This window comes from Haemaphysalis longicornis, unplaced genomic scaffold (genome assembly GCF_048455015.1).
Source record: "Haemaphysalis longicornis isolate Haplotype H1 unplaced genomic scaffold, Haemaphysalis longicornis Haplotype H1 scaffold_4, whole genome shotgun sequence".
NCBI classification, from domain to species: domain Eukaryota; kingdom Metazoa; phylum Arthropoda; class Arachnida; order Ixodida; family Ixodidae; genus Haemaphysalis; species Haemaphysalis longicornis.
In genome coordinates this window covers 102,705,855-102,730,597 of record NW_027526361.1, presented here as the reverse complement: position 1 = coordinate 102,730,597, position 24,743 = coordinate 102,705,855, and the positions used below count along the sequence as shown (strand labels likewise).

General features: G+C 46.4%; 2 pseudogenes across 1 annotated transcript; both read right to left on the bottom strand.

Annotated features, from left to right (window-relative positions):
- Positions 1-766: 766 nt before the first annotated feature.
- On the bottom strand, positions 767-3,647 carry LOC144179900 (uncharacterized; annotated as a pseudogene).
- A 7,058-nt stretch (positions 3,648-10,705) lies between these two features.
- On the bottom strand, positions 10,706-24,442 carry LOC144179899 (uncharacterized; annotated as a pseudogene). Its single transcript, XR_013324336.1, has 6 exons — positions 24,193-24,442; positions 23,321-23,407; positions 22,807-22,994; positions 13,149-13,640; positions 11,782-12,068; positions 10,706-10,714 (listed from the first exon to the last, which is right to left on the bottom strand). The product of XR_013324336.1 is annotated as an uncharacterized LOC144179899 (transcript).
- Positions 24,443-24,743: the final 301 nt, after the last annotated feature.

Here is a 24,743-nt window from a genome sequence, read left to right as displayed (position 1 = left end):
CCTAGCAATTCATTCATACTTGTTTCACATTTGCATGCAAATGAAAAGAACTTGGTGCAAATTCAGCAGAATGGTGTTCAATATAAATAAAAGCGTGAGGGTTCCAGCTAGTTGGTAATCCATTAGCAACACAGCACGAAAAAAAGACCAAGGACGAGGCGAAGACGACAAACAGTGCTTGTTTGTCGTCTTCATCTCGTCCTTGGTCTTTTTTTCGCGCTGTGTTGCCAATATAAATAGTTTCACATAAAGCCTCATAATGTTTTATGCATGTCCTTTAAATTTTTTTCCAGCAGGTATAACTAGTCAGAAAAAAATAAAAAGTTTTGAGAAGCAAGGCCAAAGGCCAAATACACTTAATGAAAAATAGAAGTTCAGCAAAGCAATAAAAAAAATGCGTTCCATAAAAAACTTCTAATGCTTGCAAAGCAGTATAGACCCACCCGATTTGATGAACTTAAGATGTTATTCTCTAAATTTTTCTGAAGGTGCATTGTCTTTCATCATGACTTGTTCATCGATAACTAATAATGGGTATACTTAATTTGTTAAGCCCTGCATGAGTGCGTGATTTAGAAAAGTAATTGTTTTTTAGCTTAGGCGGAACGAGTTCTGAAGGTAGTATCACATATGTCGTTACCAATCCGATGTAATGTTGAGCTACTGTTTAACTGGAATTCAGACTTACCAGCTATGAACATCGGCGGCTTCTTAATGAAAGTGCACCCCTACCCTACCTTCCTGTACAATTTAAAGTCTAACATTATCAACTGGTACCTGCAGTGACGCACAATGAGGCTTTGTAATCACAAAACATGAAACACCTATAATTTTCCATGCCTGCTTCTATAACAGAGGACTGTACTATACTCGGTGACAACTTAACAACGGCACCAGAAGTTGCCTCTGTGCCTTATCACCGTAGCCGGATGTTTCTCCGCGCGGCGCAAGTAGGGCGTTACTGGGAATATTTTGAACACGGCGTGAGCCGTTCCCGTAATTTTTTGGACTTAATATGCTTATAAACGACTCCAGTGACGACAAACAAACTGCGCGAGACAAGGCAGACAATATCACACATTCATAGCAAACCCCTTTCAAAACGCGCGCGCTCTGACATCGCGGGTCCAGTGCTTTGGCGCAGTGATATACTACATGAGGTGGTGCCGTTCTTGAGTTGTAACCGAGTATAGACTAGAAGCTGAAAATTTTAATCACTTGTTTGGAGTGCAATGTCATCATCTGAGTGCGTGGGTGGGTGGTATCACAATCTAGCGCAACATTGGACAAAGGTTCACTGATAACTGATAGAAAATACTTAGAGCATAAAAGCACATATGGGATAGTGCTTGTCTTGTTTGTGTTCTTTTATTACGCTTCAGTGTGTTTTTCGAGCTAGGAAATTTTGTGGCAGTTACCTTTTTGGTGTATTCATTTAGGCTATTTATTGCATGGACAATTTAATATGCCTAGTGAAATGAGACTGGTCTGTGGAATGGCGCACATACCTTCCTGTCTTGCTGCTGCGAACACGGCATCCTGTTCCGGTTGCTCCTCCTGACAGGGACTGGCCGCCGGTTCTGGCGGAAAGTCCCAGCTGCTACAGGCCACGGGCTCACCATTCTGACACCTCGGCAAGGAAGCACATTGACTTGGCGTTACTTTGTCACCCGATGCCGTGAAATAGTCAATGCTCGGGCACTCGCTGCCAAGTGCAAGCCACCCCAGCTCATGTCTGTCCTCGGCCGTCAGTGCAGGGAAATTCGGGAAAAGCCCTCCAGAGTGCATGTGCACCAGGGCTTGGTGCTTGCAGAATGCCCGAGTTGCCAGCTGGGCACGTGCACAGGCCTGTGTGGCCGCACACCTTGTACCACTCGCCGTTGCCATTGGAGCTGGGTACGGAGAAGCAGCCATCTCCGAGCACTCGAATGTCCGCTGCAGCCTCTTCAGGCATACTCCTCAGCAGGCTGTGGTAGAGCAGGTGGTGCGTGGAGACCCGGTTGTTGGCGTGCTTCAAGATGCAGCTTTTGACGTACTCCTCCATCACTTGGCCAACTGACTCTACAAGTGCCACAGCATTGAATGCCTTCGTCTGCGACAACACTATGTCTTTCAAAATCCTAATGGAGGCTTCTGCAAAGTTGTTGATGTTGTGGCCTCGTGTACTTAGGTCTGCACGGCACAGCAACAACCACTCCCCCTGCTGCTGCTGCAAGAAGGCCTCGACACGCGCCTTGTAGCCCTCGTAGCTGCTGCCCCGAAGGCCCTCGATGGCTTTGTTGAGGGCCTCCACGCTCGTGGCATGCATGATCTCAGAGAAGTCAATGCATAAAAAATTAGAACACAAAGCATTCTAGCACATCACACAGACGTAATACGAAATTTAGGTGAAAATTTTGTAGGAATTTAATGTTCCTTGAGCATTCACTGCCCACACACACACACCTTTCTTAACCATACTGATTTTGAAGATGGTGCTTATTGATAACTAATCTATTCATAATGCATAAATCCAACCGACGAGATGTCTAAGCTTCTAGTGTAAGTCATATTTTGAACGGCAGGCCTGCTAATAGCATGTACATCAGGGCGTTTGTTTTCCAAACCCACGTGCTTGTTTGCCTTATCAAGCACACATTACATCATGCACTACGTCATACTCACAGATACACATAGCTTTGACACAAGTGGCAATATGCACTTGCTTTGGTGATACATGTTTGTATTTGTTCTAACTTCTTTAACCCTAACTTTCCAGGCAGGAATTTGTGCTTTGATGCAAGTGGTGATTTATGTTTGCTTTGGCAAAAAGCTTTGTCCTTATAAACTGGTTTTTTCCACATTGCATTTGTTCCTGCATGTGTGGACACCATAAAATCCATGCCTACATTGTGAGGTTTTGATAAAAATGCTATGCTTTCTGAATCGAAATGTTAAAAACCATTGCCTGTTGTGTCATTAGGACATTGAGAGTTCATGTAGGCTCAAGTGGGCAAAAGATTACTAATCATGAAACTAAGTTTCGCACTCAACCTTTGAGGCAAGCCAAAGACCTGTATCTAAACTGTTACGCTGATACTACTCTCATGATTTTGGCTAGGTTCTATGGCAATGGTTCCATGTTCATTTCCTGCCAGACTTCTTTCTTGTGTAGTTTGCATACTCATTATAGTTTTTTCTCAGGTCCTTTCAAATATAAACATTTATACATAAAAACATGCAAACATTAACATCTACAAAGTACATTTAAAAACTTGAAATTTGTCATTTTAAATGCATAAAGTGTAATGAAATCAGTGTTCCTGCTCGAACTAAATTTTGGTAGCATGTTAACAGCCAGTCCGTAGTACAATGAAAATGTACACAGCTTTCATCATTTGTATAAATGTGCCTAGTTACCTGGAAGGCCGTAACTTTGCCATGTCATTGCCACTCATGCATTGGTACTGCCACGAAAATACATTGGAAACACAAACCTGCTGAAATTTTGTCATCAAAGCTCTCCTTTTGTCTTTCTCAACATTGTTTCGAGCAGCCGTCAACCACCGCCATTCTGCCTGTGCCACATAAAAATGGCACAGAAGCTGCCTTCCTTCGGGCCAGGTGGCCCTCAGAGCTGCTTTTTCAGCAGCAGAATTGTCTGTCATGAATGCTCCAGGGGCCTATAAATGGGGCAACAAAAATAGCAATGATAATATAAAGCGTAAAATTTTAATTTCAAGCGTAACATTTGTGGTGCACGTATCATTTAAGGTGTGCCTGAGCTTATGAAAATGCAATTCAAGCTCCCTTCATAGGTCAATTTCATTTGCTCTAAATAGGTTTTTGTTATGTTCCTTACAATTTTCTTGGTAATTTGTCAGAAAGGCAGTTCTGGGCCAAACAGGAAAGTGTGCTGCTCCCATTAGCTTTTCTAAAACCACCATTCATTTACAGAACTCATGGAGAGTTACAAACATTTACGTTTTAGTACAGATTAAGATATCAGCTGCTGATGTGCCAGTCAGGCTGCAGTACACGAACGTATCTCCAAAAATTGCAAGCTGAAAAGGTTATTAGGAAAACTGGCCATGTATCTCAGCATTTCAGCCTTGCCTGCTGAACAAATAAGGCCCCTCCCCTCTCCTATTCCCACTTCATCCTGCTCCTCCCACCTCCCTTCCTCATCTCCACTCCCTATCCTACTCTCCACATCCCCTCTCCAATCTCCTGTCCTTCACCTCTACCCTTCCCACAACGCCCTGTGACCAAAGGATAAATCACAGGAATTTGTAGCATGGAGGTTAGTTTTCCATTAGTTTCTTTGTTCTTCCAGAAATCACACCGACGTTCAACCTCCTTCCCCCCACTTTGGCGGTTGTCAGCTCGTTCAAATATGGAAGCATTTTTCAGACGAAACTATGTGTGAGCTGATATCTTCTGCAAGACAACACAGTAGTTCGGTGGCTGAGGGAGGGGGTGGGTGTAATAAAGTAAAAAAAAAGCTAAGCATATATCTGTGCGCGCATCTGGAAGTGGCGCCACCTATCCACACGAAAAACAAAACACGTAACCAGTACTGTTTGGTCTAGCACTGGATAGATGCCGCCGCCATTGCGAATAGAACTCCTGCGACGGCAGTTTTTTCATTCATTTAAAAATAACCATGTAAGTTTATTTTAGGGGAAACAAGCGGCGTCACGTGCAAAGTCATGTAAAGAATTTTTTTGTGAACATGTTGTGGGAACGCAGTCAAGAATTTCGCGTGCGCTAGACGAGCTTCAGCCAAGCTAGGTCAAGCGTTCCAAGATGGCGGTGCCCTTACGGACGGTCAAACAGGCAATCATATCACGGCGAACGCTGGCGACAGACGGTCGGTAAGGATTAATTATGAACTTGTGAACTATATTTTGTCAAGATTATCTGCACAGTATACTGTGGTACGCTTGTAATAACCCTGCCGCAGTATCGCTGCAGTGCACGCAGAGCAGTGGCGAGGTGTGATTGCGTAGTGCTTGATTTCTTTCCCTAAGGTGACGTTATCATCTCAGTTATGGTTGTGCCTGGCATCAGTTCAGCAGCCCTCAAGTGCTCCATTACTAGACTTTATTACGACAAATGCAAAAACGTTATTCAGAACGAGTGGTCGAAAAGGGTAATTGCGTTGTTCAGAACAAGTAGTTCAAAAGCAATTTCCTCATCACCTAGCAGACAAACATGCCGCTAATGAGACACATTGTTACTACGAATAACCCAAACATTCATGCGTGGGTTATTTGTAGGGTTATTAGTGCATTCATGACTAACCCAAGCTTCCAGGCTTTCTTTTAGTGAAGTCAAAGGTAGGGTGCCACACAATATCTGCCCATGGACGTGTTTGAGACGTGTAAATGCTGCTCAAAGGAGGCAGCTGAGCTTATGTATGGTGTTCTTGATAAGAAAGAATGCTGGTGGACTGGGTTTGGTATTTAGAAGATAAAGTGCTGTTATTTCTAGCTTGTGAGTTCAAAAAAGATTAAGTACTCATGGCGACATCATCTACACAGGAGCAAAGCAAGGATAGTGCTCAAGAGACTAAGGAACTGCTGCCTTCGTTCGATAACGGTTGCTTCCATGCCGCCATGTGTTTGTTTCTTCACACTAATGCTGCTTTCATTGCTCTCCAGCAACCTCAGTCACCTTTTGCATCTGTCTAGCATGTACAGCCAACTAAAGATGGAAGTCTTCTGCTAGGATAGTGGAGCCCACACTACATGTCTACTTAAGGATGAAAATCTCTGTCTCTGCTTTGGGATCTTCAACACTGCCTTCTGAATGCGCATACATTGTTCCCCTACAGCCTATGATGCCTGTGGGGTTATTACAACAGCCAGGTAAGCCAGTGTGGCCATCCCAACAGCAAGCACTTGAACACTGTGCCTTGTATTTGATGTTTGGTTCAATGCAAGTGCAATCCCGGTTACGCAGCAGCCATGTGCCTTCATTAAGTCTTGCTGCACTCTGCAGCAAAGTGTTTAGTCCGTCCATTCGGACACCTTGTGGGCAACAACAGTTGGTGCAGTCAGAGTTGGAATTGTAAAATACTGGATACTGGCAGCATGACCCGGTATAATGTCTACTTGGGAAGGTCTGAATAGTGCAGGTGTCCTCATTCAGTTGCAGGAGCTTTTTGTTACCTTTGAACCTATAGAATTTTGACTGTTGTGCCGACGACGCATTGGGATGCCTGTCCAGTATTAGGTGGTGGCTGAACCATTTGCCAAGGGCCTTTCAGCTGATGCCAAAAAGGTTTCGTAAGCGTAGTTGTACGTTGTTTTATCATACTGTGCTAGCATTTGTTGTCGGTGCTCGTTGGCGCACCAGTTAGTTTAGGCACTTTTTTGCTGCAGCTGTCACCTTCCAAATGATATTAAGGGCATTTTCACCTCATTCACCCTTTCGGTTAAAGCTAGCGATGAAGCGAACTCCTTTCTTTCCACTTCTTCCTCACAATTTTTGCGTGATGCTTTCCACCTCAAAGAATGCCAAGAGCTCTCTTTTCAGTGTTAGGCCCTAGTTCATAATGTTCATGCGCATTGAAACAACAGCAGTTGGTGACCTTAGGTTGTCCACGTAGAGCCCTCAGCCTGACCATAATACAGTGGAACTCAGTTACTACGTTTTCCACCAGACCAGGAAAAAAAACGTAACAGCTGGGAAAACGAAAGAGTGAGGAAAGCCACGAAAATGGGTCGGCGTCTTACTGGCGTCGTTAAAGGAGTACTGACACGAAATTTTGTTGTTACGTTTTTTTAGCTGCTATGCGTGCCTACCAGCCCACTAATCATAGAATGACTGATTAGACGGTCGAGTGCAGCGTAAACATTCATTTACGGAGGCGTTTATTTGTGTCAGTTTCGGTTTCGACAAAATGAACGCCGAGCGGGCGCCATGACAGGAGGTATCACGTGACGTCACCATTCTTGCCGTATCGCTGCCGCTCTGGTAGCGTGCGCGAGCGAGTGCACGCGCGCGCTCAGATCAGCCTAAGTCTTCGCTGTCCCCACAGGCCCGGGCAGCATGACGTCAGTCCCAAAACCATGATGTGTACACACGCCCGAGCAGCGTGCGCCAACCACAGCCAGCGCATCGGGTTTGTCACGGGAGCCCCGACGTCGGCAGTTTGGGGCAAGTAGTAGATCAAGACATGTCGGTCCACTCTGGGCTTTCTCGTGCGGGCGAAGATTAAAATGGATTTTAAATATGTTTCGCTGAACGGTTGCTGTTGAAACTTGCTGGGAGATATCTCCTAATAAAAAGGAAGCATTCTACATAGTTATCTCAGCTTTGAAATTTCGTGCCAGTACTCCTTTAAATCACCTCCTATCTGGAACTCCATTGTTGCCCACTTCATTTCTGCCCATTCCGCCAAATGTAGGGGTCTTTTTTGCATTTTTCATGTGCACATTCAGTGTTGCCAAGAGCAATTAAGACGGGCGTCAAGTCATGACAGTCGTTGCAAAATCACTGTACTACTCGGTCGCTGTCACCTTACTCGTGAAGATCGACAACAAAATCGGGCGTGATGAAATCCCCGTACCACTCGCTGGCCGTTCCGACTGTATGGGTGTTGTAGAAAGTGCAGTTTGCAGAAAGGCGGTGTAGAAGGATTGGCACAAGTGACGGTATGGGTGGTGTAGAAAGTGCCGACAGTGGCAAGGAAGAAGCAGCAGACGATGCATCAAGACCGATCTCAACGGTACCACACCGGCAGCAGCACCGGCCCGTGCCGCGGTACTGGAAGGCCGCGCTCTTTGCCAACTGACCCAATCTAAAAACCCTGCACAGCACCATTACAACAGTGCGGCGGCGCTAACATCACGCACTTCCGGCATTCCGAAGTAAAACTTGTGTTGTAAGCTCAGTGATGATCGTGATAGCACTTTCGACGGATGGCCATCTAGTGACGGCCTCTCCAACTCGCTTGCAGCTTCTTGTAGGTTGTTTAGTCACAAATCCTGGCCAAGACTCATCAAAAGCCAAAATGGCGGTGCCCAAGCCGCTTTGGAGTGTCAGGTTGCGACGCATTATATGGTAACAGGCCCACAGTGACGACGTTACAGCGGGGTTGGCAATACATTGAATCCTATGGGAGCTATGCCGGGACCGATGGCACACAACGTGGGTTGGCAATACATTGTATCCTATGGGAGCTATGCCGGGACCGATGGCACACAACGTAACAGCCAGGAAAATGCAACAGTGAGGAATGCAACAGCGGGGTTCTACTGTACTCCCTCACAACCAGCCTTTCGGGCATATAAAATTTGCCCAGTGCATCAGACCTACCCACCCCTCTCTATTGACACACCATAACCTCTAGGCCCATGTGGAGGCAATGGTATCATCCACACGAGCCTAGTTTGCCCTGCTATGCCATCTATAAACCAGACATGCACTTATATTGCGGAGGTACCTCTTCCATTTGCTTTAGCAGAGCTCAGCCTTAGGCCCTTGTCTTTGTGTTCCCCACCGTCTTGCCTGATCATCTACACAGACTCAACACAGGCTACTCGAGAGATGCGGCGTGTACACAGCACATTGGGCATTACAGTTGAACCTCATTATAAGAGACACTGATGTAAGAGACAAATGGGTATAAGAGACACTATTCACCCACATGGTTGGCTGCCCTATCTTTCTCATTAAGTCGACCTCTTTTATAACAGACATTGGATGTAGAAGATTGGTTATAAGGGACAAGTCATCCTTGAAGTTTAATCAATAATCTCACTTGTAACAGACATTCTAACTTCAGATGTAGTGCCACCAGTCACTAATTACAGTTTCTTCCATTGTGGAAACACAGGTGGACGACAGACACCTGCAGTCGCTATTTATTATAACTTTAGCAAACACACAATGGTTCAGTCAGCTATGAAGTGATGAAGAGAAGCCCTGCCAATGGCAATGCAATTGACAGAAGTGGTTGAAGCTTACTGCCATCCTGGAGCGCGATCGCACATGCAGGCTCTCCCACTCGCATAGCTCCCAATCAAGAAGCACTGCAGATGTTGAGTCCTGCAAGCGTAATGAATAGCCTGAGCACACAGCGGAACAAGCTGTGCGCTCTGGCTATTCATCAGGCTTGTGAACTCATCTACGATTGATCTTCCACAAACAAGGATAGGAAAAAAAGCTTGTAGAATCGGTTGTAAAAAACAGTGTAAATACAGTCATGAAGCAAACAAAGTTTCATAAATTCTGGGGCCAAACATTAATTAGAATGAATCTTTTGAAACATGCTGTAGTATTCTTTTGAGCTTATATTAGTCATACAGTGCCCACATTGAAATACGGTCTGATTAGTGAGTGAAAACATGGTTCCCTGCTTATAAGAGACATCTCATATAAGAGACAAAAACTGCTCCCCGGTACGTGTCTCTTATAAAGGGGTTCAACTGTACATTCGACGTGCACCGGATACTGAAATCTTTCCCGTGCCCTGTTTGCATCCTCTGGACCTGTTGCAGCACACCTACCCACGTGGAGGCCAACTTGGCTGCTCATAATCCGTAAGCTACGGACCTGCTCCCGCTTCTGCAGCTGTCACTGCAGGATGATCTTCTACTTAAAGGGCGGACAACCGATTTTTGTCGTGTATATGCTCTCTAGCTCGTATGAAAGCCAGCATTTTATATAGCCCAGTAACCACAAAACATTTGTAAACAAATTGGCGGAAATAATTTTAATTTGGCAGCAAGCTTCCTGAAATCAGAAGGGTGGCGGTTCTCAAAACTTGACACTACAATACGTGTCCCCGTCACAAGACCTGAAACCCTAGCTGCTACTGTAACTGTTGAAACGTTTATTCACTTATTGAAAACCTTTTCACACAAGAATTTGTAAAAGTTAAAATTGTCTATGTATTTTTAAACACTATTTTGTAAATTTTTGAGACACGCTGCCCGCCGCCGCTGGGTTCCTCTCAGTGTGGATAACTGAGCATCCATGCTCAGAAGCAACGGCAGCAAACAGACCGAGTGAAGAATCTTTGATGATTCTGCCTGAGTCAAGAACTTTCTTCTGCCAAAGTATTCAATTTCAGTTTTCAAATACTCCAACGGAAGAAAAAAAAAAGAACAGACACGCCCGCGGAGAAGCGAACTTCTGACCCCCACAACACGAAGCCAGATTCTACCTATTGTCCATCCCAGCAGATGGTGCCTTCGTGCAAAATAGACTGGTGAATTCAAAAAAGCACATAAAGGAATAAGAAAGCCTGCCATTCACACTTTTCTTTAGCTGGGGACGAGTTTTTAAATATCGCTTTTCATCTGGCATACAGACAAAAGTATGTTGCCCCGCTACTGTGTGTCATGGTTGCCAGCATTATTTTTGGGAGGACACATACGGTTCGTAGATCTAAAAAATTTTGATTTGAAAAGTTCTAGGGCGTTATCGGCAAAACCGTTTATCGTTAAGGTGCTTTAAGTGATGCACTTTCATTTGGGATAGAGAATATATACTCGACAAAAATTGGTTGTCTGTCCCTGTAAAACAGCCTCTCTTCGGCACTCCACGCGTGGCAGTCTTCCTCTGCATGGGGCTGACTTTCCTGGCGGCTTAACCCACCGTGAGGTGGTCACGCTTTAGAGAATTTGCATGGGTGTTGCACCGACGCCTGCTGTTCGTGCAACGTGGACTTCTAGCCTTGTGGTGACTAATTCAACTTGCCCCTACTGCCCTACTTCCACTGCGGAAGCGACACTGGACCACCCCCTGGGGACATTTGCAAATTGGGGCGCATCAAGCAGTCATCGCTGCTTCATGCATGCAGGCACGGCAGAATATGCACTCGATTTCAGCACCACCTCTGCTACAGAAAGTGGCACCATTGGTAACCATGGCACTGCTATTGACGGCAAAAATACGACTGCTCTCAGGCCAACATTCCCTGTCGTGTGTCAGCCGAAAATGGCGAAAGATCCACATCCCTGTTGCTCTCGCCTGTTTCTAGATTTTGCATGTGCTCCCGGCTTGGGCAGTCACCCGATTGGCAGCGCCACTTCGTGGAAACTATAAGAAACATTGCAGGGTTTGTCTAGCCGTTGTGAGGTGGTGCTCCTACATGTCCATGGTTTCTTAGTGTTTGCCTGTCAAGCTGCATGTCGTGCCCGAGTGGAGACATAAGGGCAGACGCCCATTTCTACCTGCCGCACTAAAGATGAGTGGCTGGACTAGGTGTCCCTGCTGTTCCTGCAGGAAATCATGCTATGTGACTGGCAATATTATACAGGCGGTATTGCTGAGGCGTACTGTGGGGCTCACGTGCCTTTATTACAGATGTTGGCACTGGCTTTTCTTTGCGAGTCACTGCTATATTGTGCAGAAAATTGGACCCACCAGCACGTGCCACCTGGTCAAATTAGAAATATGCACCCTCCAGTGTCAAGATATCAAAGTCAAGACACATACTTAAATTACATGTACTTCTGTCTCTCCAGGTGGTTCTTTCCCTTAATAACAATTTCAATTTATCATCTTTTGCCCATGAATAAAATGGCTGACCAATAATGTTGCCCTTTCACCAAACTTTGCAGGAAAAGTCTGCTTTGGTTGAAAGCTCAAAAAACAAGAAAAGAATTTTGCACCATGCCCTCATGATTGTACTGGTCCTTTTCCCTGTGCATTGTGTTTAAAATCTTTCCATTAGGTTCAACAACACATGCTTATTGACTTGTGACATAGATTTGACAAGCATTTCTAAAAGAAAACGACACGACACTGTAAGTGAAAGCACCACACGTGCATGTCACTTACGCTGACGAAGCACAATGGGTAGGTCTCCTTGAGGAGTGCGAATGCTGTGGTGTAGGCCTGGGCTGTCTGGGAGTTGTGGAGCAAGACAGCTATGGGGACTGCCCCAGCACTCGTTGCAGCCAGCAGAACTGTGACCGTGGCATGTGTCACGTCACAGGATGACGTCGAGTCGACAAAAATCAGTTCACATGCTGCGTGGAGTTGCTGGGCCCGCCTTATAATTGGCGTGGCCACAAGGACTGCCCAGGAGGCGCCATCTTTGGTGTGGTTCAGCCGGACTTCAATCCCTGCATAAAGAAAAGAGTGGATAACGAGCAGGTAATAACACCGTGCAGTTTTAAATAATAAGCTTTATTCAGTTATAGGAGTCACCAAAAGCATGAATCCCTTGCCAAGAAGTCCTGCTACAGATACAGTAGACTAGGGGTTCTCAGGCATTTTGGTCCCAGGGAACCCTGCAAAGCTCCACTAAGTGCCAACGAACACCCCCCCCCCCTTTCGCCAATTTATTGCGCGTGAATGTTGACTTTACACGACCACATAAGCTTGCGGCACCTATCCTCAAACAGGAGAAATCCGCATCGGGGTATAAAGGGCCGAGATTCAAGTGCAATAGTTTAACGACGTGGCCCACTTTCGGAGTCTGGCTGGCTACAAGCTGCTGGTGGTACCTATTTATTGCGCAGCTCGCGCCTTTGTGTTATGCACTGAGGTGTGCTTACTGACAATTGGGCATGAGTAATGGAGGTTGCTTAGATCAACTGCACCTCGGGTTCGCAATCTAAGTTACTTGGCGAGCGCAGAACAAGGGAAAATTTATCGATGGCTCATGGAACCCTGAGGAGGAGCCTGCGGAACCCACTTTGAGAAACCATGCTAGACCATGCAGCAATTAGAATCGGCCTAGAGGGACTTGGTGTACCCTTTGCCAATGCTATGGAGCAGACAGGGTTGCCTAAGGACAGTTAGTACTCTCCTGCATCATTTTTGTCGATGTGATTAGTATGTAGAGCTATTTCTTAGTATGTACAGCTATTTCATACAAAGAAAGTGCATGTTTGTGTCTCTCCCCTCAGTCATTTGTTATGCTGGTGGCAGTAATGCAATGGCGGTTCAAATTATGCGCACATTAGCGAACAGGTTATGGTTCAACACACTGACAAACAATATAGTGGTAACATACCATGTTGCATTTGCAATGAAGTTCTCTAATCTCCTTGGCTGCGTCCTCACAGCTTGCCTATGGCTGCCGTTAACACGAGCAGAAACTACAGCGTGCTATGCTGAGCAGAGTTGAACAACACTTCTTTTTTTTTCTCCAGTGCCACATTCCGTAGCTGTGGCACAAGTTAACAAAGCATGCTCACCTTGCTCTTCGTATGTTGGCATCTTCTCTGCCAGCTTGTCCAAGGGGTCCACATGCTTGCCAAAATTCTCCTGCCACCAGAGCCTGTGCCAGTAGTAGACTGCGGCTGGCAGGGGGTTCAGAGCAGCATTGGCCAGCACGGTGAAGCCTCCCTCTTGCACCAGGAGCTTGCTCTCGTGGAGCCGGATGGCTGCAGGGGACATGGCGTCGTTGAAGTACCCCAAGAATGTCTCCTTGGTCGTGGTGGCGGGACACGGACACAGACACCGCAGGGCATCGGCAGATGTGGTGCTAGGGCTGTGGCCCTCTTGGTGCCACAGCCTGATCACTGCAGGCAGGGGGCTCGGCCTTCGCAAGAAAGGATCGTTCCTTTTAGTGTGTCTGTTTAGTTTTTTTATTTTTATATCTATTTTAGCCGGGCAAGAGGCACCGCTGCTGCCAGATGGCTTCTTCCGTGCGTTGTTTGCACCTCCATGTTTTATGGAGCACCATGCTGAAAAGAATAAAAATGAAGAAAAGATTACAGCACCATGTGTAACTGAGGAGGCATGTGGGGAAAATCATGCCTCCACTACACCAGTCAAAAGCTTTTGGTAGCGTGTTCCTTGAGTGTCTGGGTCATTTCTGAGCTGCGTGCCCCTGTGCTTGAAACGGTTTTGTAGGAAAGGGAGCCATGGACTCGGTTACGCTCCGTGGCTCTCCTACATTTATTCAGGTGCGTAAGGCCTGGCCGGAACTTAGAGAGCGGCGTAGACGTGCGACCGGCCCTGGAGCACAGTCCTGTTCATGATGAGGATAGTGGCGCTGCAAGCAGATGATGATGATGCACCACAACAAATTACAGGAGTACTGACACTGCAGTATGACTTCTAAAAACCAATACGGTGCACTTTATGAAGATGTCAAGATGCCTTCCTGCGATGGTGGGCATAGAAGTTGCTTAGAACAATTTAAAGCAGTATCATTGCCTCAGCATTGAGCAGCCAGAAAACAGCTTGGGCCAGCTGCTCTGTGACATAAAACTAGCTTAGAGAGGCATTTTGCAAAAAACTTCCAGCTTGTGAGACTCAAAGTGGTCTGCCCCTTTCCCTCTCAGCAGCATGTATATTAGTCAAGAATGAAACCATCAAGCACATTCACTGCAAAAATAGCCACACAGTCAACATTTCAGGGGGGCTTGTGGCATCTTTTGGCCCCTTCAGCCTTACCACCCCCACCTTTGGGCAGTTTCAGACTGCCTCAATTCAGAGAGACTAGTTTTTAATTGAAATAAAGGGGAAACAGGTATAGCTGGTCTAAGAAAGTGGCCTCTTCATTCCTTTGAAGCACACGACAAGGGATCAAGATAGTGACAAAGATGCAAAGAAGTTAGGTGTGCCCCACAGCACCCAGCATTCTGCTCCTGGGCTTTTAGCGGCCAAAGCAGAAACTGATACCATGAATGAAGCTGTAGATCATCAGTGGCAACACGTCTTAACTAATTAAATATAGTTTTATGGGTTAACACGGACTCGTGAAATAGTGTTTACTCCTTTAAAATATCGAAAAAATTTTAAAAACCTCTTGGCTTACTAACAATTTATTACAGTTAACCTTTTGTAGAATAAAAAAATGCTCATCACGTTGTGTTTGGTGTAACCCCATTTAAAATCTTTATTTTTGCTTGCAGTGTCAGACATAAAATGTATTAATAAGGTATAGGATCGGGCGAAGTGGGTGTATCATGTCGATTATTCTCTTCATTGTCATATTTTTGTGCAGTGAATGTTTACTATGAAATATGTGCTGTTAACAAGGGCTTTCCTTGTAGTTTACAAAAGGTATGGGCCATGAAGACAAAAAGCAAGTTCTGTTCATTAAAACTACTGCTTTGTCTCAAAGTAACGATAGTGCCACCTTTGCAGTTGAGATGTAAACGCTGAGGAAACAGTGGAGCTGGTGGTCTTCACTAGCTTTACCTTGGCTTTTCACAGGTATACTTATCTTAACGGTCACCGATGCCGTCGAGTGCATGCCGTATCCCTCAGCTTGGAGAGCACCTGCATGTCGGATCTTATGTCGTCACTAGGCGCAGCCAATCCTGATGCACGCCTCCCCCACCTGAACATCTGTGCCGTGACACGCATTCCCCACACCTGCTTGTCAGCTCCTTTCCTCCACGTCACTTCCCCTCACACTTGTTGGCTTAGTTTTGAGGGGGGTGGTTCCTTATTTCAGGTAACTGTGCCGTCACAGCTTGGCTTGCCCTCTTGGCCATCAGAAGTTGATCATGAGGTAGGGAGCTAGACAGCAGTATCTCCCACTGCTCCAATTTCATTGCACGAGGGAGCCAGGTTTGATTCAGACGACGAAAAGCCTTGAGGCACGCACTCCCAACCCCTGCTCGCGGGCTCCTTGCCTCCTGGCCACTTTCCCTCACACTTCTGGCCCTAGCATTTTCCTCTCTCCGTTTTGCTGCGGCAAGTTTCGAACCATGCCAGGCACAGAGGGAACTCGAGCTTAAGCAGCTCCACTGTTAAAAAAGACGAGGGAGTAGCGACTTCCCAACAACTTTCTGGCGATGTCTCTACGACATCGTGGAATCTTGTTTGTGCGATCGGTGGGTACCGACAACAGCCACTGGCAAGAAACATGACTGGCCGCTTGTAGTGGGTCGTCTTGTTCTGTTTGGTTGTACCATGTGAATGCTAATGTGCAGGTAACATGACTCATATTATGTCACTTTAGTGCGAAATTTGAAAGTTTTCCAATATTTCTCGCCTTTTTTTACGTTAAAAAACATCTTTTATGGCTGGAATAGAGCTGTGTTACCAAAGGTCACTTTTTCAAATTCAATAAAGTTGAATTTTGTCGTCATGGACCCTTTAAATGCCTTAAGAAATTTTTGTCTTGTGTCCCTGCTCTACCACTTTCAGCCGACAATGTTGGGTAACAGGGCACAGATTGGTTTTTATAGTTCAGTAAACGACTGGAAACAAAAAAATAAATCCAGGGAAGCTTGCACTCATGCACAAGACTGGGATGGCGAGGCTGTTTTAGGTGAGCATTGCCGGGCACATGGTTAAGTTTCAGTATTGTTGCTTATTTGCATAGGAATGGTGCTAGCAATTGTCGCCATGCGCATCGAATAGGTTTTCGTTGTCTTTGCGGCGAGTTGTGGATGAAAAGTCATTCTCAGCATCGTAGACTTTCGTCAGCTCTTTTTCATCAACTTGAGTCAGCGGTGGCGGGATCTGTAAGTCGTCTCGGGAAGGACTGGGTACACTTGTAGCAATGTCTCTCATGATCTATAATGGCTTGTACAAAATGCGGTGGCCACAGTGGTTTCCCCCGAGCTGCATGTCTTTTAAACACTGCTACGTGCAAGGGCTCTTTTACGGTACTGAGCTGGTGTGCACAACAACATGAGGACAAATGAACGAGGGGTGCACGCACACCCCTCGTTCAATGATGTGTGTCATTTCGAGCAAGTGTTGTCACAAATACAATGAACAGTGGAGATTTTTTTTTGCCAATCTTGGCCAATCTCTCTCAGTGGGTATGCACTCTGGGAGTTTTTTGCAACATGGGAATTAAGGCCAGTAACTACAGCTTTGCAGTTAAAAAGTTGATTTGAATAGACTGGACTAGGAAAACGTTTATTTATATTTTGCTAGTCGTTGGGTGGCACCCCCACTGGGATCCTGTGCCACGTGCTGCAGCTCCCGATGGGGTCAGCACGGGAATTTACTACTGGTTCCGGGCTCCAACGGCCTCTACTGCTTTATGTGCCCACTGGATCAGACAGATCTGGTCGTCACAGCAGTCGCTTGGCAGCAGTGCCGCCCATTTCTCCGCATTAGGGTTTCCGATTTTGGGGATAGCCGTTGTGCTTTGGCATTCCATGCGGTGTGGATTTTTCCTGATGGCCCAGTGGGCATATAGTGTAGGGTAAATTGTACTCAGCAAGTTTAAAGGAGCCATGAAGACAAAATACAAGTTGGGTTAATATTAGAAAGACTGCTTAGTTCCGATAACAATGATACCAATATCATCGCAATCTTCGAACAAATAACGGAGATATTAAAGAAAACGTGTGAAGCAGTCGCGACCCCCTAGCCAATTTCCTGCAACTTTTCTACAACGTCACAGAACCTTGTTTGTGCGATTGGCGGCCGGCCGCCTAACTGAGCTGTCGCCACGACACATGACTGGACGTCTGTAATGGGGCCTCTAGTTCCATTTGACTGCATCACTTGAATGCTAACGTGCAGTTAACGCACTGAAAATTGTTTTAAGTGCGAATGCACTTTATAAGCGACCCCAAACCATCCACCGCCGGCGGCGGCGGCGTCCGCAGTGCTCCTCTATATTTAAAAAAGAAACAGCATCCGGCGCCAGGTTTCGATCCGAGGACTTTGCGGCCGCAGCGCGACGCTCTACCGACCAAGCCACGGACGCGACGGTGATATCAGTGTTAGTGACGCGCCTTATATCTTTAACACATTCAAACTACGTCGTCAGCAGCGTGCGTTGGCGACTCAGCGGCGTTATAGCGGCTTGATAACTGCGTGGTGTACACGTGATATTACAAACCCGATGGAAGAGAAGGCGGCGAGGCGGTGGGCTGCGGGGGCCGAGCGCAAGCGCTGCAAGCGGGCCGACAACCGTGCATTCGCACTTTCACATTCTCCCCCTCGGGGAAATGCGGGGGAATTTTTTATTGCTGGCCCGTATGACGTCTTTCTTGCTCATAACACGTCACTGTGGCGCAAAATTTGAAAGTTTTTAAATACTTGTTGCTTTTTTTTCGTTAAAAAAACATTTTTTGCGGCTCTAATGGAGCTGAGTGAGATACTGAAGCCTAGTTCTTTCAAATTAAACGAAGTTGTATTTTTTCTTCATGGCTCCTGTAAGTTTGAGAACATACTTGTCTGCGGCTGTCTCCAGTCGGTGGATTCTGCCCTCATGAGGGATTCGTGTGGCCAGGGTATCTTTTCCTGATACCACGGTAATATGATGGCCTGGGAAGTGGCATGGGTTCTTCAAGGTCCTAATCACCAGGTGCTTGGTTTGCAGTATATTCCCGAGTGCGCTGGGCCCCACAGGCTCCTGTGTTGGATCTTAGGTGGATGCTGAGGTTGTTGGGGTACACCGCCTTTAGTCTGGAAGACTACAGCCTCACAAATGTTTAATAATATAGCACGAGCGACAACTGATTGGCATGCCAGCACCTTATAACGGTGTTCACTGGCCAAACAGGCGAGAGTACGCGCATGCGCCTAAAACTATCTGTTGTGGGAATGTCATCTGCTCCGCTGTTCTCCTCAAGACAACACACCCCCTGATTTTTCTTATCTTGCAAGGTCGTTTCGCTACCGCAAAAGTAGCTTAGCACCATGGGGCACAAGTTTTATTGTTATCAGATTTCTTATTCATCACATTAAATTGCGAAGCGGCCTATGGCCATTCCAGCCATAACACCGGTGCTGTTGTACTTTTATTTATCTTTTCCATGACATTCCTCACGCTGGGAAAGGGCAAATGACCTGAAAAAAAAATCACATGCACATTTGATATGCCCATGCGCATCCAATACCACGGTTTCTCATGAACAAAGTTATTCACATGCAGTGGCGGGGAGTGTACCACTCTCAAGGAAACAGCGTAGCAGACGATACTCATACAGCTGATAGCCCAATGCGCATGTGCGTACTCTTGCCTATTTCGCTGCTGAACACCGTGATAAGGCGCTAACATGCCGATCGGTCGTTGCTCCTGCTATATTGTTAAAAATTTGGGAGGCTGTACACAAAGTGTGCGGTGGCTTACTCGTCTGGTCAGAAAGTGTCTACAAGTTTCTTGTAAATGGGAAATTAGTGTGAATGGCCCGTCCAGAAGTCTTCTGCTGCTTCTAAAGCAACAGCTAGCTCCTTGGCATCTGTCACGGTACGATCACATAGCGAGCCACAGGAGCATTAATATGGAGGTTTGGGTGTATGACTACAGCTACCCTGCGTCCTTTCCTTGGATCTTGTATGGCTGCGTACATGTACACCGTGTTGTCCTTGAAAGAGAAAATGAAGCGTATGACGTCTACTTGTGCTGGGCGTCTGTCTTGGTGGAGGTCGGGGTCCATGTTTACGGGGGCGACATGGAACTTCTGGCAGATTTCATCAGGACATTTTGGATATTTCTCTTATTTGTTCCGTGTAACACAGCTGGTGCAGGAGTGGCCTACTAGTCAGGGTCTGCATCAGCCTCTCAGTCTGGGCCTTGGGTTGCTCTTCTCCTTGTTCTTTAAATGTGTTATGGACTTCTAAAGCCAGTAGCTTTTCTGTTGACGTGCATATCAGTAGCGTTAGTGCCGTCATGTATGCTTTTCTAATGATTGTTGCTCTCTGGAAAGCTTCATGCTCTGGTAGGCCAGACCATATGTAGCCCTGCTCATTACCAAGCTGCGCACCAGCTTCAAAATGTCTTCTTCTCTGTATATAGATGTGTATAGTTCTCTTGTTTTTCTTTTTTTTGTTTTTTTTTAACTTTATTCCACTGCTGTAAGGACCGCTGCTGTCTCAATGTACTTAATCTAACCCCTTGTGGTTCCTTAGGGCAAGTATTGTACCTTTTGTATACTCCAATGCCTGGAGTAGCCAGCTCCTGTTTGGGTTGGAGCTAAACTCTCCAATAAATAATTATTTCTCTCTCTCTCTGTCTTCTTCTCTCATTTCGGTGCATCGGTTTGCTATTCGCCTTATTATTCTGGAGACCTGTGTCGTCGTGGTTTTGAGCAAGGCTATAGTGTGGGTGCTCCGTCGGTTGCATTGAATCGCCACCCCTAGTATGCGCACCAGTTTTTTCCTGGATCTCTTTGCCCTCGAAGTATACTTTGAGATAAAGATGTGGTTACCGGAATCGTTCAGTTCAACTTGTACCACGAGGCCTGAGTTATTTGATTTTCCTGTTGGACATTCGAGGCCTCATTTGTGGATGTACTGTTCGATGCATGTGGCTGCTGGTTGTAGCTTTGCTTCCTTTTTGTCCAAGGAGCCCTTGGTAATAGATCGTTATATCATCTGTGTACATGGCATCTCTTATGTCCGCGATGTCTTGCAACTTTTTGGTCAGGCCAATCATAGGTACGTACAATAGTGGGAGTGATACAGAGCCCTGTGGGGTGCCTTTGTTATGTATTGTGAACGTGCCAGTGCGAGCGACACTTATGCCAGTCACGGCTGCTCGGGTAGAATGAAATGCCTTCACATAGCTGTGGATTCATTTGCTTGCCGCAGTTAAGGTTGTCTAGGCCTGTTAGTATGGCCTTGGGGGTGACGTTATCAAAAGCTCTTTTGATGTCAACGGCTCTGACGATCCATTCACCTCTTGTGGTTGTGTTCTTCATGACTTCCTCCTCCAGTTGGAGGAGCACATCCTGTGCAGAGAGCTTTGCTCGAAATCTCAACATAGTGTGCAGAAAAAGGTCATTCTCTTGATGCAGTTTTGAAGCCGTTTAGTCAGTATTCCCTTGTACAGTTTGCCGAGGCAAGACGCGAGCGAAATCAGTCTAAGGTTGTCAGCCTGGAGCTTCTTTCTGGGCTTGGGGATGAGTATGACCTCCATGTGTTTCCACTTTGTTGGAACAGCCTCCACCTCTTGCTGTGCATTTATGAACGCAGTGAGCTCTTGGATGGCATCATTGCCTAAGTTGCATATCGTGGCGTTACCTATGCGATCTGCCCCTGCAGCTGGGTTTTGAGCTATATTCCATATAGCTGCATGGACCGCCTATTTTCTAATGGCTCTGCTGAGTTTGGAGTTATCTGCTACTTTGTATTAGTCAGTGTAGCAAGGTGAGTGATGCTTTCTAAAGCATTTCTCCCTTGCTTCGTCAAGTAGTTTGGACTCGGGTGTCTTCGAAAGAGGCGCACCAGTGCTTTGTTGGTTTCCCTTTTAGATTTAGTCAGATCTATGAGTGCTCTTAGAATAAGCCACGTTCATGATGTGCCCAAAGTGCTGGATATAGAATTGTTCCCAGTAGAGTTTGGCTAGTTGAGTGGAGTAACCTTCGGCCTTAGCTGCGACCTGTGCAATCTTGAGCTTCACCTTCCTGTTGTGCTTTTGGCATCTCCACCGCTTGACTAGGCCCTGCCTGCTGTGCATTCTACGCGCTTTGTGCATTGCTCGCGGACATCCTGAAGGATGTTGCAGAAGGATGTCTCAGTCAGTGAGGTTATTTTTCCAAGCTGATGTTTGCTTTCTGTTCTGAATGTGTTCAAATAGGCAATTTTGGCTTATCCAGTTTTTTTTCGAATGACTCCAGTGTCTATTTGTGTGCGTAGTATGCAGTGGTCACTGCCTCATGTTTCTTAGAGGTTCACTCACGAGCTGTCCTGTTGATTGTAAGGTCTGGGCATGTGTCTTTGCAGGCGCTATTGCCAATTCTTGTAGGACTTGGAAGGTCTGTTAGGTGCTCGAGTTCCAAATCATGTGCTGCCTGTGTGACTATTCTTCCCCCACTTTTGTCTGGTGTCCCCAGTTAGGGTCGTCCGCGTTGAGGTCTCCAACACCAATGAAAGGGTTGCGCTTCGCTAGGTCGCATACACCTAGAAAGAGCCCGGCGAACAAACGGCTTTTTTCTTGGAGTGGACTGTAGAAATTAGCTACAAATATGCTGCTTTTGCCAGTGCATTTCAATCAATAATCATGCATGATTTTCAATATTTCACCTCATTCCAGTGAATTGAGCAATTGGTTAGCGGAGAAGTTTTAACTGTGATGGTGGGGTTTAACGCGCTGAAGCTCCACCTGGTCTATGAGGTACGCCGTAGTGGAGGGCTCCAGAGTAATTTGACCCCTTGCAGGGGATCTTTAACACGCGCCAAAATATCCGCATACCGGCATTTTCACTTTCCGCCTCCATCCGAAAAGCAGCCATCGTGGCTAAGATCGAACTCATGTCCTTGGGTTTGGCAACACAGCGCCTTATCCATTGAGCCACCGTGATGGGTAGAGAAGTTCTAACCAAATGCAGCTATTAGGTTTCGTTTTGTTTCACGCTTGCAAGTTTTCAAACTGTCCATGAGCATCAAATGCAGAAGCTTGTGTGAAAATTTGCTTCATGTAAATATTTGCTGTAAGACTAACAATATTAAATTAAAGGAACTTACAAACTTGCAGGTTACGGTGCTCTTACAAGTTTGGCAGATCTCTTTCTTAAGGGGCTCTCATGTCATGAGAAGATGGCACTAGGGTAGTGGGGCATAGCACTGAGCTAGCCTCCTCCTGCGACTGTATGTGCAACCCTCCTCCGCCACATACACAAAGCTGTGTGTGGCACGTAGCTTTGCTTCAGTTCTTTGATGTCTGACAGGTGAATACATCTTTTCACCTTAAACCATGGTTTGTGGCACTTGTCCTACCGCAATGTAACAACGTGTAGCTTGGTTTTGAAGTGTGCACTAACGTAACAACACTGTTATTCTGACCCAATCACCCGCACATGCACTTTGTCATGGTGTTTTCGAGAGGAATGGGGTGGAACACAAAATGTAGAGCTGCGGTGTTTTCAAGCTGGACGATTACCAAAACACTCCTCAAGGAATGTGGGGCACCCATCTGCGTGTGCACTATGGTCTTTCAAAGAAGCAGAATTGTGATCCCGCTAGTATTACAATTCTCACTTTTGACACTTTGCTGTAATCCATGATGTGTTTGTCCGGAGGCTATACTCCTCCACCCAGTGGCAAGATGAGCCTTCATCTTGCAGGTTGGCGCGCAAAACTTCCGAACTCACAGGATGAAGATGCGTCATCTCTGATGCACTCTGGTGGCTCCGCTGTGGACATTATGCCAGCAGATGGTGACAAGCCTGCAAAAGAATGCAAGCATAACAGCTTTGAGGCACAAATATTTATTACAAAGCGCCCAACTATCAGTGATACCGGCAGGTAGAACTTTGTTTAAAATGTCTGCTCAAATGTGTATAGATAGGACAACACAAGGAACCACAGATAGCTTGCCCTGACGTCGGCATAGCTGCCATGTTTGTGATTCACAGGCACAGCGGGAGGCTGCACATTTATCTAATGCTCTTATATCTGCAAAGGCACTACCCTTTGTGCTGCTTGATGGCATTGACAAGTACTGCCAAAACAGGGATGCTCCATAAAAGGAGCAGGAACCAGTCGCCCACACCTCGTGCCAGCTGGGCCCCGAGGAACCACGTGCACTAGGTGCTCATCATCCGTACGGCCTCTCTCTGCCCACCGATACGGACACCACCTGAAGGAGAGGAGTTCAAAAAAATGCATCCATCATGAAAAATGCAAGCATCACCTCACCAAAATACAAATTACATGTACATTCACGCCTATACAGTGCATGTTTGTCGAACAGAAACATTGCACTGCTTGGATCGTTCAAAAGTGTAACAAATATCAAAACAAAGGCTTCCCTGCAGGTTTGCCATTATTTAGGCCAAGCTTGAAGCTTCAATTGAACCACAGCGGCTCAAATTCAATTAAGAAAGGGGCCGGGAGGGTGCATTAAATGAGGAAGTGGTTTCATGTATTGGCAAATTTAAGTCTGCTTGGCAGGATGCCTGACTTGCAACGTCGGAAGCTGTGCTGAAAGTGACTTCCAGGGTAGTCACGTTGGCATCACAGCTAACAAAATTTGAGGATCCTCTTAATGAGTTTCCTTGGTGCTTAAAATTAGGCGGTTTGTAAAACTCGATGCACGTTTTTTTTTTTTTAATTATGACACCGGCACTGCACAGCTCCAGTTCGCGAGTGCGTGTACAGAAAACAGCAGAACAGGCTGAGATCGCATTTCAGCTTATTAGTCCGTTCGCGCTGACTCGAGATCATCTTCGTAACCAGGCGCAAAGAAACCAGTGTTTTACGCCGTGCAATATCGATGATCTACATTACAGACATCCACACTACGCTGCCCCCTTCCGTGCACGCAAGAAAGAGAGAAATTTCACGAAAACAACTCATCAGCACACTGTGATTAAAACAGTTCAGCCGCAAGCCAAAATGGCAGTGTGAGGAGAGCGCACTCACCCTTCGTTGCAGCACTGGGTGCTACTCCGACGGTGGATCTACGGCTCTACTCCGATGACGACTTCGCGTCTTCCCAGACGTAACTAGCGGCGATCGCACCTAGAAACTCGAACGCTCACGTGCGGTCTTCATCGCGCGCTCAAGCTCAACGATGCCGTCGCTCGGCGCTCCACCGCTTCCGCGAAATATCGCAGCGCAGATTCGCTCCCCGAAGAGTCCCATAGTTTGGGAATCCGGCAGCCGCGGCCGCTCCAACCAACGTTTGCTCCAACGTCCTTGACGCCGAGAGTTGCTATGTGTGACGTTTCGTAGTCACTCCTCTAAAACCAGCCAATCCAGTGTCGGTATGGTTGCTATGCGCTGGTCCAAGCGCTGCGTAAAGAGTTTCAGCCTTCGTTGTCGGCGCGGCGCTCCCTTGACTAGACTCTACCAAACAACGTCGAGGTTACGCTCGAAACACAGATGGTGCAAAGAATCCTCTCGGGTACAGCATCCAAAAAACAAATGCAAAGCGATCACGCTGCGAAAGTCGTTGCTCCTGCACTCACTGT